The sequence below is a fragment of the Microcebus murinus genome, chromosome 8 (assembly GCF_040939455.1).
Source record: "Microcebus murinus isolate Inina chromosome 8, M.murinus_Inina_mat1.0, whole genome shotgun sequence".
Classification (NCBI taxonomy): Eukaryota; Metazoa; Chordata; class Mammalia; order Primates; family Cheirogaleidae; genus Microcebus; species Microcebus murinus.
Genome location: NC_134111.1, coordinates 42525827 through 42546444, shown reverse-complemented (window position 1 = coordinate 42546444; position 20618 = coordinate 42525827). Strand labels below are relative to the sequence as shown.

Sequence of the window (20618 nt, the reverse complement as noted above, 5' to 3'; positions counted from 1 at the left end):
TTTAACTCCTATTGAAATCTTGCTTCTGTTACTAGCTATCATGCCATTGATAAGTTGCATCACTTTTCTGTCTATCCATTTTCTTCTTTGTAAAATGAGGATGATACAAACCTCACAAGGTTGTTAGGAGAATAAAATGAGATACTGTATAATACAGTTAATTTATGTAAAGTGTTTAGCATAGTGCTTAGCTTATATAAGATATGCTCTACATGTGTTTGTCTCCTCAACTTCAATATTTCCTGTCATATTTTTACTGCCACTAGTAGAGAGTACAGTTGGCTTTCCATACCCATGTTTTCTGCATCCATGGATTTAACCAATCACAAATAGAAAATATTGAAAAAATAAGACGGTTGTGTCTGTACTGAACATGCACACACCTTTTTTTCTTGTCATTCCCTGAACGATACAAGTCTAACAACTATTTACATAACCTTTGGATTATATAAGATATTATAAGTAATCTAAAGATGATTTAAAGCAGCAGTCCCCAACCTTTTTGGCACCAGGGACCAGTTTCATGGAAGATAATTTTTCCACAGAAGGAGGCCGGGGGTGGAATGCTGAGCTCAGACAGTGATGTAAGTGATGGGGAGTGGCTGTAAATACAGATGAAGCTTCACTAGCTCACCTCCTGCTGTTCGCCCTACCCCCTTTCCTAAGTTTCATGGAAGACAACTATTCCACAGAAATAGAAAAAGTGGGTGGTGGACCTCTGCAGGCCCAGTCCACATCCCAGAGGTTGGAGGCTGCAGATTGAAAGTATACAGGAGGATATGTGTAGGTTACATACAGATACTATGCCATTTTTTTTTATTTTAGCATATTATGGGGGTACAAGTGTTAAGGTTACATATATTGCCCATACCCCCCATCCCCCCTCGAGTCAGAGCCTCAAGAGTGACCATCCCCCAAACGTTGCACATCTCACTCATTGTGTTTGTATTTACCCATCCCTTCCTCTCCCCTCCCACCTGCCCAACACTCGATAAATGTTATTCCTATATGTCCACTGAAGTGTTGATCCATTAGTACCAATTTGCTGGTGAGTACATGTGGTGCTTGTTTTTCCATTCTTGAGATACTTCATTTAGTAGAATGGGTTCTAGCTCTATCCAGGAAAATATGAGAGGTGCTATATCACCATTGTTTCTTAAAGCTGAATAGTACTCCATGGTATACATATACCACATTTTATTAATCCACTCATGAATTGATGGGCACTTGGGTTGCTTCCACAACTTTTCAACTATGCCAATTTTTATTGGCACTTGAGCCAATTGGGACTTTAGCTTCTGTGGATTTTGGTATGTGTATGGGTCCTGCAACCGAATCCTACAGATACCAAGGGACAACTGACTATACTATATTGGTGATACTTGTTAAGCAAACAATGGAGTGATCCTAAAGATTCCAGGAAACCCTTTTAGGAATTTTGGAACACTCTTCTGGAAGTTTCTCTTGATAGTAAATCACTCAGCTTGTATGTAGTGGCCTGAGATAGTGAGTGGGGACGTAAATCCAAGTTATAACTCCAGCAACAGAAGATTAAGAACAGGGAAAGAGGGAAGAGGGAATAATAGTCATTAGAGAGCTTATGTGAAACTTTTTGTAGACTAGCTGGTCCCATGACTAATCTTTTCCCAAGCCAGGAGGTTACTTCATGTTCATCTGCTCTGCATTGCTTTGGTTAAAGCTTTTTGGGGAATGAGAAATAGAAATACACTTTAGTAAATCAGGTTAAAATGGAAGTGGGAGGATAGCAGATATTATAAAGATATAAGAGTAAATCCCATTGCCATCCAAGATTATGAAATGAATTACAGTCAGACCCCAATGAAAGGGAAGTTAGGAAGTGCAAAGTCCTGGACTGAGCTAGTCTATATTTCAGAGGCCGTATGTTCTCAAGTTCTGTCCTTTCTTCTCTTTCCCAATTCACCCCTCTCTCTCCTCTCTTTTTTCTTGCTCTTTCTCTTTCTTTTTTTTCACTCCCTTCCCTCTTTCTCTTTCCTCTGCTCCTCCTTCCTGTCTTTCTCTCTGTCTCCACCAATATTTTCTGTCTTATACTTGGCCCAAACTACAGTCTTTGAATCAATACATCATTTTAGCTCAACACCCAAGGATAACCAGCTCAATCCTGCACTTCCCAGAGAGAGACTGATTTGGCCCAGATCATTTGTATTAGCCAGATCATTATTTTAGCTCTTTGCAGTAGTTATTGAAAAAATAAGAGCATTGAGTTTTATAGCAGCAACTTGCTAGACACTAAGGAATCAGAGTTCCCTGGCACACAATGCAAATGGATGCCTAAAGAGTATCAATCACCTTCGTCCTAAACATCTATTTTTTTTCTCCTTTTTCTTTCCTCTCTCTAGTTATACATCTCTACATTCTTTCCTTTTTTTCTTTTATCTTACCTATCTTTTACTTTGACTATTAATTTTATCCATATCCATTTGACTCTTAAATGTGATGATATTTTTTTATAAGAGCCCTTTATATTAATTTCTATTCTAAAGTCCCAAGCCACAAGCTATCAGTTCCTCCTAAAGGATAACAAAAGGAAGCATGGCAGACAATAAGATAAAAGCCTTTTGTGCAGCTGAGTCTCAGTGGCAATATAATTTCCCAACTCAACCATAGTATGTAAAATACAAAGACAATGAAATGAAATGAAAAATATAACATAGTTCACATTAATATTAGACTTGCTATTAATAAAAAAACTAACAGATATTTTTTAATAAACCAGTAAATTTGTTAAAAATTAATAATACTCCCTGATATAAAGGAGCTATAAAGAAGGAGAATAGTGTATTTCTAGCAAACGATACAGTAATATACATTAAGATAATTATAAATATACAGTAATATACATTCAGTCTTCTTTCAAAAATTATATTCTCAGAAAATTATTTCAAAAGCTGGCATAGATTTATGTGGAATATGCTCGTCACTGTTCTATTTATGCTAATTAAAGTCTTGTAATCATTTAAATGATCAAGAATGAGGAAAGGTTAAATTATAGATTGAACATATAAAATATTATACTACTATCAAAATGTTTACAGAAAATTAATATCATTGTTAAATGCCCTTGAAGCAATGCCTATAAGATTATTCAAAGGTATACGCAAGTATAGACACATTCATAGAAAAGAGGAGACCCAAAAGGAATACACCAAAATATTGGTAGTCATTATTTCAGGGTGGTAGAATTATACATTACTTTTTATTTTTTATTTATACTTTTTCATTTTTATATATTTTGGAATACAGAATTTTCTATGATAAAAAGTTTGTTTTGAGGCCAATATTCTTCCATTAAGTTTATAGTTAAAGGAGTTTCTTTACTGTCCTGCTTCTCACCACATGCATGACAATTCATGTTGGGAATAGGCTTGCTCTTGGTACATTTGGCCCCAAATCTTACAGCTCTACATTAAAAGAAACCTGAGGTTACCCACCCTACATATAGGATAAGAGTTGTAAAAGAGTAGCAAATACAACCATTCTGATAATCCCTCTCCCAGAATGAAATTCTCTGGGAAGGCAGCTCTGAGATTAATGGTTCTATCCAATTCCTTCTCTCTGTTCCTTCCCTATGGAGGATATAAGATCTCTCCACTTCTGATCAGTGTTTTGCTGATCATTATAAAAGCAAGTGGTAAAATCAGTGAGATAATAAAAAGAGAAGTTTAAATAATACAGGTTTAAAAGATACAAGTCTAAAAGGAAAATGAATAGAAAATAAGAAAATATTTTAAATAATGATTTAAAATGAAGAAATTGAAAGAAGTATAGAAAGTTTCTCTTCTTTACCTGAAAGGCTGTAAACTAATTTTTCTTAGATTTGTATTTCACAGTATGTTCCTTGAAATTCCTCTCAAAGAAAGGAGACCATGACGTAGGAGCTATGTTGTTCCATTAAAATAGCACTTCAAATCACTTTAAAAAAAAGTAAAATTTTATAATGAGAAAAAAGTTCTTGAAATATTAAAGTTTGAGTGTTGACAATATATTATCAGTTTGTGAAAGCATTGATATATTTTTGTGTTTGTATTTTTAAAAGAAAGACAATCACTATCATATCTTTTTATTATTAAAAACAAAATTAATAATAATAAGGTTGTAAACATTTATGAAGTACTGATATGCCTCAGAATTGGTTTATCCTAAGTATTGTTTTGTGATAACATTGGTTATGATAAGCTAAAGTTTAATTCTAGCTACAAAATGAAAGGTTATTTCATATAAGGTTTTTTATACCTATTTCATAGGTATAAAAAAGTTGATTGCTATGCTCTGTGTTTTTTACTTTAGTAGGTTTTTATTTGTTTTTGTTTCTTAATATGCTTTTTGTTTCATTTTGTTTGTGAATCATAAGATAACATGATTCTTATTTCCTCTTCCTTCATTGTCATTTATCAACACTTTTACTTCAAGTTGGTAAGGTATAAGTTCCTTAAAACATGATTACTCCATATAAAGATATATTGGAATTATTTAGAATGATGCTTTTTTGTGACTAAAATATCCAAAGGGCTTTCAGTTTGATGTTGATTGAACTATATTTAGTCTGTAACCTTCTTTATTATATATGTTAGTATTTTGACTCCTGGAAATTGTCAAGCAGATAAAAGTTGCCCTTATTAGTTACTTCTAACAAGGTCCAAAGAAAATAGTACCAACAGTGTCCACCCAAAGTTTATTTAGAAATCTTCTTTTAATATGAGAGGAATTATTGTTCACTAAGTTTATACATTTTTAGAAGCCTAAGGACTCTTTGTCTTTACATCCACAATGGCTATTGTTAATGAATGCATATTGAGTTAATAAAATTACAAGAAAACATCTATGAATTTTTTTTTTTGTTTTTGTTTTTTTTTTGAGACAGAGTCTCGCTTTGTTGCCTAGGCTAGAGTGAGTGCCGTGGCGTCAGCCTAGCTCACAGCAACCTCAAACTCCTGGGCTCGAGTGATCCTTCTGCCTCAGCCTCCCGAGTAGCTGGGACTACAGGCATGCGCCACCATGCCCGGCTAATTTTTTTTTTTTTATATATATATATCAGTTGGCCAATTAATTTCTTTCTATTTATAGTAGAGACGGGGTCTTGCTCTTGCTCAGGCTGGTTTTGAACTCCTGACCTTGAGCAATCCGTCCGCCTCGGCCTCCCAAGAGCTAGGATTACAGGCGTGAGCCACAGCGCCCGGCCTATGAATTTTTATTATTTTTTATTTTTTGTTCTTTTAGTTCCACTGTTTAGAATTTTTTTTTTTTTTTTTTTTGCCCTTGTAAGTATCTTTATTACGAATACAGCTGGAAACTGGGTTGGTATGGGCAGCTGCTTGTGAACTCTTTATTTTCAAATGCTTTCTATTTTTAAATTTTTATTTATTTATTTATTTTTAAATTTCAGAATATCATGGGGGTACAAACACTTTGGTTAACATATATTGCCTTTGTATTACTTGAGTCAGGGCTACAAGCATGCCCATCCCCCAGACAGTGCACACTGCACCCATTAGGTGTGAATTTCCCCATCCCCTCCAGCCCCTCCCACCTGCCCAACATCCAATGAGTGTTACTTCCATATGTGCACGTTATGTGTGGTCAAAGTACCAATTTAGTGGTGAGTACACATGGTACTTGTTTTTCCAATCTTGTGATATTTGGATAATAGAAGAGGTATTAATTCTCCACCCAGGATAATAGAAGAGGTATTAATTCTCCTGTAATTTATAAATGAATTTATCAAAGTCTCAGGTTACAAAATCAGTGCACACAAATCAGTAGTTTTCAAATAGCCAATAACAATCAAGCAGAGAATCAAATCAAAGATACACCACCTTTTACAATAGCATCAAAGAAAATTAAATATTTAGGAATAAATTTAACAAAGGAAGTGACATATCTATACAGGGAGAACTACAAAACACTGAGATAAGAAATTGCAGAGAATGCAAACAGCTGGAAAACCCTACCATGCTCATGGATCAGCAGAATCAATATTGTTAAAATGTCTATACTACTGAAAGTGATCTACAGATTCAGTGCAATCCCTATTAAAATACCAACATCATTTTTTGCATATCTAGAAAAAATAATTCTACACTTTGTACAAAACCAGAGAATCCCGTTTAGTCAAAGCAATCTTAAGCAAAGAGAACAAATGGGAGGCATAAATCCTCCAGACTTCAGGCTATACTACAAGGCTATAGTACCAAAACAGCATTTTATTGGCACAAGAACAGACACATAGACGAATGGAACAGGACTGAGAACCCAGATATAAAACCATCCTCATATTGTCATCTGACCTTTGCCAAAGCAGACAAAAACATACACTGGGGAAAAGAATCCCTATTAAATAAATGGTGCTAGGAAAATTGGATAGCCACATGTTTAGAAATTAATTCATAAATTTGTGAGTATTTTAATCTCAGAAATTCCTAGTTTAGGCAATGAAAAATATTGATTTTAGACACCTTTTTATTTATAGCAAAACCTATTTTCTCCTTTCAAGGACTCTCTTCCTTTGATATTGGAGAATAGAGTATGTCTATCATTTGACTATTGCAAATTATCATCTAGTTTAGGGAAATATAGTCATGCTTTGCTCTAGGAAGAATTCTGATATAAGTACGACTGTGAAAAATGTATATAAAAGGTCACTGTAATGATGGGGTGAAATAATCCAATTGAAGCAAAGCTTCATAACAGTTGGTTATATAAGAAAAGACTGGTGAAAAGCTTCAGAGAGAGGGATTAGGTTAGTCATGTGTAGGGATCAATGTTTCCTGCATACGGGAAGAGTATAGACTGGTGCTTTTTGCTTTTCTTCTCTGAGTTATATGTTTCTTTCCTCTACTGTATAAGCTTCTCAAAGACAGAGATAGTATATTACTCACATTGATACATGCTAAATGAATGTTTAATGCAATGAATTAGTTGTAGTGGAGGAGACAAAGGAGGCAAAATGCCTGAGATACAAAAGCTAAAGTTATATTTAGTTTCCTTATAGTCCTAATTGACCTCCACTATCGATTCCATGTAATCAAATGGGGCTTTCAGTATCTTAAGTTTAAAATCAATCAATGTGTTTCTAACTGAATCTGAGCTGGCTGCTCTGCCAGTCACTTGACTTTAACACTTGTGTCCAGTGGAAAGGGAGAGAAAATGGAAGACATAATAAATACTCCAAGGGAGTAAATACACAATACTCAATGAGTTGGAGCAAAAAAGGATAAAGGGTTAGAAAAAGGTTTTATTCTTATGAAGCCAGAAAAGTGCAATAATTGATATTAATGGATAAGTTGGAAATAAAAGACGATAACAAGGCAATGAAGTGAATGCAAAGAGAAGGACATAGTGTGTTGTCAAAGAACAGCATTTTAGTTAGAAAATCTGAGTTTAAGTTCAGACTTCCCTCAGGTTACCGGCTAAGACCTTTGCAACACTCAGTTTTCTCATATCTAGTTTTTTCATTTCTAAAATGAAGAAAATATTAATATTTAACTTACAGAGTTATTGCCATGGGTTTGAATGTGATAATATATGTTGTCCTTTTTACTGATTGTTTGGATTAGAGAATCTGAAATCAGATTTTAAACACAAATAAAATAGGGATATATTTAAAGACTACAGGGAAATTCTGTAATGACTAATCAAACGAATATAGCCTACCTTGTAAAATATTGGAAAGTCACCATTACTCTACTCACTTTAACTCCCGCTTTCTGTCCCTGGGAGCTCACAGTCTGTCATCAACTCATTTCTCCGAATGCCTGTACCATTCTTTATGATGTTTTTGGCCTAGAGTAACAGAAAGCCTGATTACAAGAGGCTTATACAACAAGGGATTCATTATCCTATATAACAAATATTTGGAAGTAGAACAGGTCCAGTGGTGGTAATTCAATAGCTCAAGTATGACATGATGGTTCTAGGTTCTTCTTATCTTTATGCTTTTCTACCTCAGCCTGTAGGCTTACCTATTAAGCTGGCAACTTCAATAGCCCTCAGATAAAATACCTCAGTCTAAGGCATCTGCTGCCTTCAGGAAGAAAAGGAGTGATGTTTTTTCTTGCACATTTCTTTTAAAGAGCAACACTACCGAGTAGGTATATCCAGCAATAATTTTCTTTGTGAACTATATAGTATTATACCAGTAATTTAAAGCTATTCATAAAATATTCAAATAGAGGTATTCTGAAGATACAAAAGTATGTCATCAGATGAAATGTTAGAAAAAAAATCGAGTTTCACTCGGAGACTTACTGTATTGATATATAAGAAATTATAGGCAATCACCTACAAATTGTTTAAATTTGTAGAAATTCTATTTATTTAAAATACCTTATATAATAAAGTGTATTATACTAGTTGCCATCATAAATAATAAGTTGAATAAGTAATATATTCAAAAAATCTAATAAAGGCAGTCAGAAATATACAAAAATAACAATGATGCAAAGCCATGTAAATTCCACAGGAAAGACAAACAAGTTCTACCTCAATACAGAGGGAGGGAATTGAGGAAAATTTCATAAAAGAAGTGGCATTTGATCTCTTCGATCTCTTGAAGTCGGGTTTGAGGAAGGCAACACCGGGAAGGGGAACAGTAAGCATGAACTCACTTGTATATACATGTATTTACATGAATAATGTAGCCAACTCATATTAACATGAATAATGTTGGGGAATGATAAGAAATTTCATTTTATAAGAACAATGAAAATAACAATAACATGTAGACTGGACTTTGATCATAAAATGCCTTGAGGGTCAGGCTAAGAAGTTTGAACAGTTCAGTTGGCAGATAGAAACCATCAAATATTTGAGGAAGCCAGTAATGTGCTATAGGAAAAAGAAGTGGTCTGCAGAATGTTGGGGAAATTGGAGATTGGGAGACTTTGCAATAGCCTGAGTAAGAATTCATAGTTTCCACCAGAGTCGAATGGGAATGGAAATTAGAATTCAAATCTATGAGACTGTCCCAAGTTGAAAAGGTGTAAAGCTTAACAGTCACCTGGATGTGAGGAAAAGGTAACTCTGAGAGTTTTGGACCTTAGTAACTGGAAGACAAGTAATGCCTTTATCACAAATGACAGCAAGGAGAAATGTGTTTGAAAGATGTGATAAATTGTTCGGATTTGGATCCAACGTATTTGAGATAAGTAATAGGACTTCAGTTGCAAATATTGGAAAATTTAGGTTTGGAGCTTGGAAAAAAAATGCAAGACTATATTTAGGGATATAGATGTCATAACCATATTGATAATATTTAAGAACATAAGAGGAGGAGAAGAGGTGAAAATAAGATTCATTAGGCAAAAAATAAAAGTGATTACTTTTCCATAATTTATATATATTATCATAACAGAATCATATGATGTTTGTAGTTTCAGCATGAATATATATTTCTTATCTTAATTGATTCTGTCAACACTATATACAAAAGATGTTGGTATCATTGTCTTATAATTTGTGTAACTCATGCTCACAGTGGTTAGACATTTGCTCCAAAACATGCAGTCAGAAAGCAGAAAAATTGAAACACTTGGACTCTAAATTTGACATTTTGTAATTTATAATTAACTGACATTAGTACAAAACCTTTAGACTTGAAAACATCATCATTTAAATAAATAGAATAAATATGAATACATATGAAATTCAAAAGTAATGCTCAGGAACTCTATATTTTAATTGAATAGTCTAAACATTTCTACTGTTTTTTGAATCAATCAAAATTTTTTCATTCAGATTTTAGGAAGTAAAGGGATAGTGTAAGTGGATTGTTGTGAGAATTCTCAGGCAAATACTATTTCATGTATATAACCAAATTGCCATGAACTGAGTCTTAAGATGTAACACCTGTGAATAGCTGCAGTTGCCAAATTAAACCAACAAACTGTTTCCGGGATTATTAAAAAGTCAAAAATTGAAAACTCCTCATTGAAAAATAATGAATAAATTTTAATTTAAAAACGAGAGCATCACTTCACTTTCATATTGCACTTTTTCTAAATTCCAAAGACTTAAAAACACGATAACAAACCTATGTTCAATATTAATTTGTTTATAAGGAAAGCTGTACCTTCTGCTTTGCTTATTTGCATCCTCAGTTTGTATATTTATAAAATTTGACTATTTAGCCTGCAGATGCCATTTTTAATGCTTTGCTTAAATATTTTTAACCCCTTAAGTTTCTATTTTATTCCATGTTACTTATATTAATAGAGATGCATATATATGCATAAACATTTATACATGTATTTTATTACATAAAGTACATATGTATGCATATTATATTTGAACATATTATATATACAGTATATATATATACACACACATGCATAAACTACAGTGTATGAAATATAATTGGTAGGGCATCTGTTCCTTAAAATAAAATTATATTTTTCTCTGCCTTTTCCTTGGAGATGGCTTTTCTTTAGTAAGGTCTATAGAAGGCTGTAATACGCTGGTTGCAATAGCAGTATGTGGGCAATAGGACCGTTAACTCAGTGAATATTATTAATTGATGAATATTCATTAAACTTGTTTGTACGGAGCAATTCAACTTGGTAAATGGTTGCAGCCAGAAAAAGCTCTAATTAGAGGAATTAATTAGTACTTGGAAAGGTATATAGAGATTTGTGGGCATTTAGAAGGGCATTTTCCCTGTTGCGAAAAATACCTTCTAGGGAGCTTGCAGTACAGTTTGCATTCATACCAGGTAGAAATAAAATGAAGTGTTTCAAGTCTTAAAGGCACAAGAGAGTGGAGGTCTGCTGTTGAAGTTAGCACAAGATATGATGCAGATCACAACACACCCAGGTCTTTTCTTGTTGGAATTCACCACCATTTAAAATCTCTTGTTACCCAACAACATTCAAAAGCCACATTTAATACTAGTATAAAGTTAAATCCAGTTAAACAAGAAAAATCTGGCTATGGAAACTATTTTTCATGGTAAGAGTGGTGCTACTTTCCCTCTCAGTTACCTCTATAATATCCCTGCCACCAGAAACCAAAAGGAAGCAGCTGTTCTGAATATGTACAAACAAAAGAAGCTGTTACTATAGCAACCATAGAACCCTGTGGAAAAGCTCTCCCTTTAACACTAGCCAACCTCTCCCTCTTTACCCCTCCTTCTTATTCTTTTGTGTGCCAGCACAGACTGCCCTTGGACAGAAATGATACTTGGAGATTTGACTGTACATGGGGAACCAGAGTGAACTCTGCAACCTACATTCCCAAGAGCTGGAAGAGTTGCTTCTGGCCAAAGCTTATGAAAAGACTGCAGAACCTGACTACACTTACTGAGCACCTATTCTTTGATTCCCTAAAATTTTTTTATCCTCCTTTAAAAAATACTACTGGCTTCTTTCATTCATTGCTTGATGAAGTAATGATGTCTCTTTCACTACTGCCTTTCTTTTGAATTTTCCTCTCTAGCTCATGTCCATGTCCATGAGCCAAACATGGCACGGCTGAATGGCCTGTAGACTTTGGGAATTGCAGAGTTGTTGAATTGGATGAAAGGGCAGTTTTGACTTCAGAGGTAAATGGGTGATGTTCAATGCTCTCGGGGATTTTTCTCTATTTGGTAGAACATGCAGGCACAGTTTATCAAAATTTAACCCAGCTTCATAAAACTTGTCCCAAATAATTCAAATTTTAGTTGTTTTATTTCTATTTTAGTCTCCCTCCAAAGTTGGGTTTTGATTAATCTATCAATAATATATTTCATTTACTTTTATATATTTTTTAGTAGTTAGCCTTCAGTTTACTAATGCTTGTACTCCCATGTTAGTCTTTAAATGAATAATTTAGATACCTAAATTAGTTTTTAAGTCAATAATTTAAAACTTGGAACATATTTTGATGTAATAGAAAACCCTGATTACCAGGGATGCTAGACAGACTTAAAATGTTAACAAAAAGGATTCCATTCCCATGTATTAGACCTTCCTTTTACTCGTAACCAAGTCTTTCACAGATTCACAAGCTCTTGCTTGTATTTAGATTTTTGTTTTGTTTACTTTTACTTAAACTTTTCTTCCATGACAAGGTACATGTGCAAAGTGGACTTTCCCTATCAATAAGGGGCACTGGTAATTTCAAGCCTTCTAGCCTTTTATGTCGCAAACACACATGCCCACATGGAAGTACTTTTAAAAGAAAAAAAAGATGCAGAAAAGCAAACAAATATTAATTTTTTTAATAGTCAAAGTGGATAAAGGGAGAAAAAGAAGATGAAAAGCAGAACATTTGATATAAAAGAAAAAAGGGACAATTTTGTTATCAGGGTGAAGTCAGATTCATTCATTTATTATATTTTTATTACATATTCATTTTTGATTATGTATTGAACCAGCTCCATGAAAGGGAACCAGCTCCATAAAAGTAAATGAAATACATTATTGATAGATTAATCAAAACTCAACTTTGAAGGGAGACTAAAATAGAAATAAAACAACTAAAATTTGAATTATTTGGTACAAGTTTTATGAAGCTGGGTTAAATTTTGATAAACTGTGCCTGCATGTTCTATCATATGACCACTTCACATTAGTAGTCATAACCTCTATAGAATTCAATAAATATTTTAGTTACCTTTACAAACACCCATTGTTAGGAGAAGAGTGTGATATTAACAAAGTAGGATATATGTGCTTCCAGTCAGTATGAAGCTAACCCTCGAGCACATAGAGCAAAGGAGCTATCATATATTAAAAGCCCCACAGACTTGAAAGAATTGAAATTTATCAAGAAGAATTGTAGAGAGCACAATTCAAAGTGTACACACTCATCTTTGTCAATCAGAGTCCTCACTCTTCAACATATCAGAAGTAAGCTGATGATTATTTAACATATAGGTAAGAAGTCACATCAGTATGTATTTTTTGAACTTGTACATATTTCAGGCTTTAAGCAAGTATCATCTATTAATGGAGTTTTGACATTTACATCTTAATGTCATTTTCCTTTTCCTATACCCTGAATTCAGGTCTGTGCAGGCTTTCAAAATTCTTTTCTTCCACCTTGCGCTCTGAAAAGTAAATTTATAGTTGAATGTTGGCATTAGTAGCAGCCAGAATTTTTATTTTGTGCACTCCTGTATTCTTTTCCTCCTTCTTTACCATTTTCCTAGTTATATCCAATAAAATAAAGTCAGCATAAATATTCATGTCAGTGTTGTGACATTTTAATATTTTTTGAATTTGTTTTTATAGCTCTGGTGTTTATATGGTTATATATGTCTAACAATTTAAAAATATAACAGCTTTAAAAATTATGTTAGCTAACCAAAATATGTTGGCTGAGCTCTCTTTTCCTATTTAAAGTAAATTTATTTTGGCTAGAGTAAACTTATGTATGATGCTTCATAACACACTAACATATCATGAATTTGGGAAAGTAAATTTAAAGTTGAAACTACATCTGCTTAAAGATATTTATGTTTACATTAGGTATTTTTACAAATTTCTTTAGTTTTTTAAAAAATAATTCATGAATTGATTTTTTTAGTCATCTATATCTAAGCCTACATTGCTTATTCCCTGTTAGTTATGATCTGGCTTTTGTACTCACACTAATCTGTGGGAGTGGTTATTTATGCTTGGGCATAAGTCTACTGGAAAAATAAGTCTATTTTGTACATTGTTTTAAAAAGCATTTATGTATCATTTTACATTTCTAGCAATTTCTAATAATACCTTAGAATAATCTTGCTGATTTATACTATATTTGAGCTATTTTATTAACATTTAAATAATGTGGAAAATATACCGTCAAATTATAAAATATTATAAGGAGGCTATATGGAGAAAGAAAGTTTCCTTGGAAATGATTTCCTTCTTAATATTTATATAAAATACTGCTACCTTGTGCTTTGAATTTTTGTGGTCATATTAGCCATAAAATCAAAGCATCACTGATTTTTGGAGCTGTTCATATTTTTGTTTTGTAAAATGAAACTTTCAGAGATATCACACTGACTATTGATTTTCCTGTTCCTAACTTGCAGCGCTCTGACTTGAAAACTTAAGGAATCTTAAAATTATAGTAATTATTATTGGAAAATACCCATTTCTTATGTGAAAAACATAAGCAAGGGAAAAGCTGTATATTTGGAAAGAAACAAATTTTGGAGAAAAAGTTTACAATTACTGTCTGCTAGTATAAAATCTTTTCTTCAGGTAGAAAAAAAATATCTCATGAACATTCCACATACATAACGCACACACATATCCCTATAGAATCTTTATTAAATTCCTCTCATTGTTCCATTATAATCCTTGTCACATTGTTTATACAGAGATGAAAAGCTAGATTTTTATCTCCAGAGACTATTCTAGTAGTTGACACACAGTAGGCACCCAATAAATATAGAATGAATGAATGAACCAATAAGTACAAATAGTATAAAATACTCCCACTGCGAATGGTTTCCTTCCAAGTTAATTTTCCACCAGGCGCTCCATCTAACTCAGGTAAAATTACTAGCCCTCTGATTGCCTCTGCTCATTCATCTTTGCTAACCTATTCCTAATACCTCATTTCTCTCCTTCCTAATTCAGTTGAATATTTATTGTCTGCTGATGCACCGAGCTCTGATCATGCTATTTTACACCAATTTTGGAACTTTTCTTATCCTTTTAAGTTTCAGCATGGCGATAAAAAACAGAAAGAGGCACACTGTGTAACTTTCAGTGAATCATTTGCAGTTTTAGATATCAAAAGTCAAGACTATATGCTTGCTATTTGCAATTAAATTATATCTACTGAGTATATCAGAAGTGGGAAGCAAAATGGCACAATAGTACTTTATATAAGAATAGATAGAATGTAGGACGTTTTGGTTCAAAAAAGTCATAAATTGAATGATTTAAAAATGATTCAGAGGCAATATTTTTAGTGTTTATTGAGTACTCAGAATGGTGCGCAGCAAACCATAGTCCCTGTCTAAAAGGAGCATGTATTCTTTTATAAAAGTCAATTTGAACAATTCAGGCAAAGTTATAAAAATTTAAAGAAATGAGTCAGTTGGATGGAATCTTGGGACATGGTTGCTAAACTACTCATGGAAAGGTGGATAAAAATTGAGAAAAAGAAAGAATCATAGTAGCAGTAATGGATCTCATCATGTCTATTCTATCCATCATGTCACAAAATGCTTTTAACAAGTCATGGTGGACCAGGCGGGGCTCACGCCTGTAATCCTAGCACTCTGGGAGGCCGAGACAGGCAGATCGTTTGAGCTCAGGAGTTCGAGACCAGCCTGAGCAAGGGCAAGACCCCATCTCTACTAAAAAAAATAGAAAGAAATTAGCTGGACAACTAAAAATATGTAGAAAAAATTAGCCGGGCATGGTGGCACATGCCTATAGTCCCAAGCTACTCAGGAGGCTGAGGCAGGAGGATCGCCTGAGCCCAGGAGTGTGAGGTTGCTGTGAGCTAGGCTGATGCCATGGCACTCTAGCCCAAGCAACAGAGTGAGACTCTGTCTCAATAAAAGAGAGAGAGAGAGAGGGAGGAAGAGAAATCATGGTGAACCTGTTATTTTAGTGGCTGAATGTCCTGCTTTCCCCTCAGTCAAGTTCAAAAAACCTGCTGAAATAATGGTTTCTTAAATACATAGAATATATTGATTGCTTATTTTGGACAAACCACAGGATAAGATTCATACTTCCTATGTTTACCTGTACCTTTACCATTTTCTAAGCACATTCATATTATTCATATAATATTATGTCTGACAGCATTTTTATAAGGTGGACAGGCCAAGCGATAATATAATCATTATATAACAATCAAGAAAAGGCATAGTGATACTATGACTAAAATTCAATTCTCATGGTTCCAGCAAGCTTTCTTTAGACTTTCCCGTAAAGGCACTCAAATTTTCCAAACACTAACATCTGAGACATTTAGAATAGGTTCTAAATAAGTGATGTTTGCAATACTGCTAGTGTTGAAAGGAGCCCCCCACACACACACCAATTTATACTATAGGGTGGTCTTTTTTAATTCCTCATCTGGTGATTAGATCAGGGTGGATTTCTCTCCACACTTCCTTCATCCACACTACTCTTTCCCCTCCAAAAAGATCTTCATTAGCTAAAGATATTTGCCGCTCAGATATTTTAACAAGGACCCATTTATGTGTGTAAGTTATTTCTGGATCCATTTGGAAGGAATTGTACATTGGATAGAAAAATAAACCAAAAACAGCCATGGAAAAGAGAAAAGAAAAGCTCTAGCCAGGGAAAATAAAATGAGTAGTTGGAGAAAAGCAATGGAGAGAAAGAAAAGGCCTAGAGAAGACAGAGTGAAGCAGAAAGAAAGGGAGCTTTTCTGCCCTTGAGAAGCAGAGAGAGAAACACTGAATTTTGGCTTCTCAATTCCTCTGCCCTTCCCTGAGGCACTCACTTTTACTATCTTTCCCTTCCTTGGACTTTCAGCAACTCAACTCAGTAAGTTTACAGGAGAAAAAGAAAAGGCGAGACTTATTGGGAGAATGGGAGATGCTGTCAGAATTAAAGGAATGTTTAAACAATCACACCCTAGGAAGGGCACAGGTATAGATACAACTCAAAAGCAACTTGATCTAGACTCAAATGCCACCATCAACTCTCCTCTCAGCCCTCATCTGTATTTCTCCTTGTGCAATACCCTCATATTCTCAGACATGTTTCCTCCCACCGTTAGAAATTAATGGTTAAACATTTCCAGGTTGAAATCAGCCTGCCTGACTTCAGATAATAGCTCTATCATTTATTTGCACTAAGACTGGGACAATGACTCTAACCTGTAGTTTCTTTACCTGTAACAAGTGGAGAAAAATGATAGTTATTATAAAATGTTTGAAGTGCTTAGTAGAATGTCTGAACCCAGCAAATGCATTGTTATTTTTTGAAACAACTTTAAAACAGCCTTCAATTATCCAATCATGTGTTCAGACTGTAAGAAAACAGGGCCTTTGGAACTGTAAGTTTGAAGTCAGACAGAGAGGGACATTTCCAGGGGAAGAGGTGGAAAGGTTGCTGAGCAGACCAAGCAATAGATACCCACTAGAGAGATCCATAGTATCTATCTATGCCCACAATAGAACTCCCTTCACTTAAACTCACTTGAGTAGGTTTCTAATCAAATCCTCAATATAGATATTGGGATAACTGTATGTATAAATGTATAAGAAGAAAAAAATGCAGACATTCAACAAATATCATATGGTCAAAAGATAATTGTATTGTCCATTTTTACAGAATAATGAAAACAAACTTATTTTTGCTGTAATGTATCAATCTGAGTCTTATGTAGAAAACTTTTACTAGGCATTCATAAACTTAGAAATCACAGCCAAGTAACTAGGATGATAGAAAAATTGTAATAGTTGTTATCCTACATGTAAATAATGTATTGTTCATAAGTGAAAGTGCTGATCTTTCTAAGGAAACTTTGTTAGAATGCACATCTACAGACATTTGAAACGTGCTGTTCAAAAGACCATATTTAGGTATTCAATAAAGCATATATTTAAAAGGGAAAATCCTTGTTGAGCAGATGCTACAACGAAATAAAATATTGAAGCTGAGCTTATTTGTATGCATACCAGACACTAAACATTTCTGGTGTAATTAGGTTTTAAAAACAAATGATTCACTACTTTTGATCACATTAAGACTACTACTATATAGCTCAGAAGATACTATTAATATTTCGAAGAGTAATGAGGAGGGGATCATTAATGTCACTTAACCCCAAATCAAAATTTGTAATAATTTGCACTTTTAAAGATAACTAAGTAATTATACTTTTCAAACCCATGAGTCACAGACCTTAAGGCAATGCAGAATTATTGCATGGTCCCTATAAATCTGCCGCGTGGGCAGTCTTGTTCTAGGTTCTTGGTTGTTCTTGGCCAAAGAATGACCAGACACACTGAAACCAAGGAAAGCACGAAAATGAGGTTTATTGAGGAAGACTGAGAGAGGTTTATAGACAGAGGACAAACAGGACCCATTATAACAAGAGGCTCTGGTTATGGTGTGGGGTCTTGTTTTATACTGTTTGGATTAGGCCCTCCTCTTGGTTCACACAGTCCCATTGAACCACTTTGATGGACAGTTGAGGATATGATAATTAGCCTTAGGTTACTCTAGGTCACTTTCCAGGTCCTATTGTGCCTGGATCACCTGGCCAGGGGCTGGGGAATCGCCCGAATTCTTTTTTGGTTAAAAGGGTGTTCCTCTTTCCCCCAGGTGCAGAAATTGCTCAGAGCAGGATCAGGGAGGGGTGGCACCAAGGCGGGGCACCCACCTTTGTCCCTAGAGAGCCAAAGTCTGTCACTATCTACCTAACAAATCCACAGGAGAAATAAACATTATCTGAAGATTGAATAAATAACATGTTTTGTACATGTAGTGAATTTCTTCAAATTAAGAAGTTTGAATTTGATAAAAACCTGAATTAATTTAAAATATTTACTTAATAATGGTTTGGGAGAACTAATTTCTTCTTTAACCAGTGTATACCAGAACAAATTAGTATTTGTGAACTTGAGAATTTTTTTTGCAATTATGCAAGGTGGTTCTTAAACTGAAAAATGTTTGAAGCCCCTGCTTTAGATTTCCACTGGAGTGTCATGTTTCTAAACTGTAACTAAGGCACTTTCCACTTAAGCTACTTTATTATCTCTCATTTTCAGTAAACATACTATTATACATACAAAGTTACCACATAGTGATTCCTCAAGACTTTGCATTTTGAATGTTGTACTAGGTGGGACTCCTACGCCTAGTTTGGCAATCCTAGTAGGAAAGTTGGGAATGATTAGTGGAAACAAATACCTATTATCATCTAGAAAATAATTACTGGTGAATTTGTAACAAGTTTAAATTGTTTCAAAATTCTCTGGTTTTAAAAATTCTAAAATCTTTTATTTCTCTGCCCCTTTTCTTTTCTTTCCTTGCATCTTCCCTTCTTTCTTTTTCCCCTTCCTTCCTCTTCCTCTCCCTCCCTTCATTTTGGTCCTTAATCCAATCAGTCCTGGCTTGCAACTTCTTTCCAACCACTGTTAATGATAAATCCAAGAGCAGTCATTTTAACATGCCTTTACTCTTCTTGAGCTGTAGCCAGCCCACCACTTATATAGTTAAAGAAATTGGGCTGAGAAGCCCTGATTGGTTAATCCATTGTTGTCACCACTGAAAAGGTACCTTGACTTGTCCTGGGGGTCCACTTGAAAGATGACCTTTTCTGTCAAGTTTGTTCCCTCAGTGCCAGTCTGGGCTGTTCTCTTCAGACCCCTATGACACCATGCAGCTCCTTCTCCTCAGGGATGTGCCACTTCTCAGGACCTGTGTGTGACACAAGGGTATATGTCTCCACCATTAACAGGAAGGACAAGCCAGTTTACTTCTCTGGCTAAGGCTACTTATCTTCCAATCCGGGAATTACAAGATCTCTATTCTTCTTATGTAGGGTACAGTTTAACAAACCCTTCAGGGATCTAAACTTTCAAAATCCAAGAACAGTTACTCCTACAAGGCAAAAGAAGTCTAGACCCAAACCCTAGCTAACCTATCTGGGAAGGAGTGGAAAGTACCTATCCTTTCTTGAGAAGGTAAAAATTCCTCAGGTCATTTTGTTAACAAGGAATTTTTAAGGTGTCAGCCTATTACAGCCTACTATTTGAATATTCTTTGTGTCATCCTTTGTTTCCTCAAATAATTATTCATTTTTCCTTCATATTCCCTTAGTCTTAAAACGCATTTATAAGGGTACCCTTTAATTCCCTCCTGTGCATAGTAAATCATGAGAGTTCAGTGCTTAGCTGAGTTTTATTGTTTATTTGCTTTCAATTTTTATGGAAACTTCTGTAAGTTGATTCACATTTTAAGTATACAAGGTAAGCCTATAAGGAGATTCAATGAAAGCCTTTGGTACAGGAAATAATTCCTGCTAAAGTTAATGCTTTATCAGAATTGCTTGATTATATATTGGTTTCTAAAGCATTAACACAACTATGGATATATAGTTTTAGAAAACAACTAACATAAAGTTACTTTTTAAAGCTAAAGGGTTTCTCCAACATTTTTGACCTTCTGTTTATATTGGAAATAAATGGTTTTCCACTTTGACTAAATAATACATCCTCCAATAACTCTAACCTGGCTGCTTATACTAGATCTTGTTCAAACATTATGTCTATGCAGGACCTCAGGGAACTGTCACCCCTTCTAGGCAGCTTTCTCTGACTTTCCTCTTAGTTCAAGGCCTATGTCCCATGTTTCCTAGAACAAACTCATTAAACATCCATTTTTTTTTCATTCAACAGGTATTTATTAAACTCTTACTATGTTTCAGGCACAACAGATTCTATTGTAATAGGTTATTTTTCCCTTTCTCCTGGTGATAGACCAGATCTACATTTAAAATCTCCAGTTTTCCTCATTGTACTGACTCTATCTTTGGTTCTGCTCAAGTACAGAGAGCTTATTGAGAAAAAGGAGTATTACAGTAGTAGTGCATGGCAGGCCCTCGTGTGGATGGAATGGCTGCCCACATGAAAGTGTGGCACTCAATGATAAGGTGTCTGA

The 20618-nt window shown here is 34.5% G+C and overlaps 1 protein-coding gene and 1 long non-coding RNA gene across 3 annotated transcripts in view; one reads left to right on the top strand and one right to left on the bottom strand.

Annotated features, from left to right (window-relative positions):
* Positions 1 to 11059, bottom strand: part of LOC105863207 (uncharacterized) — a 32664-nt gene extending 21605 nt beyond the window's left edge. Inside the window, exons 1-3 of the long non-coding RNA XR_002224262.2 lie at positions 11013 to 11059; positions 7728 to 7818; positions 3826 to 3951 (exon numbers count right to left, since the gene is read on the bottom strand). This is a non-coding gene — a long non-coding RNA (uncharacterized LOC105863207). The remainder of the gene's footprint in view (positions 1 to 3825; positions 3952 to 7727; positions 7819 to 11012) is intronic.
* KCNH7 (potassium voltage-gated channel subfamily H member 7) overlaps positions 1 to 20618 on the top strand; it is a 477996-nt gene that overhangs the window by 64561 nt on the left and 392817 nt on the right. The gene's annotated exons all lie outside the window — the stretch shown is intronic.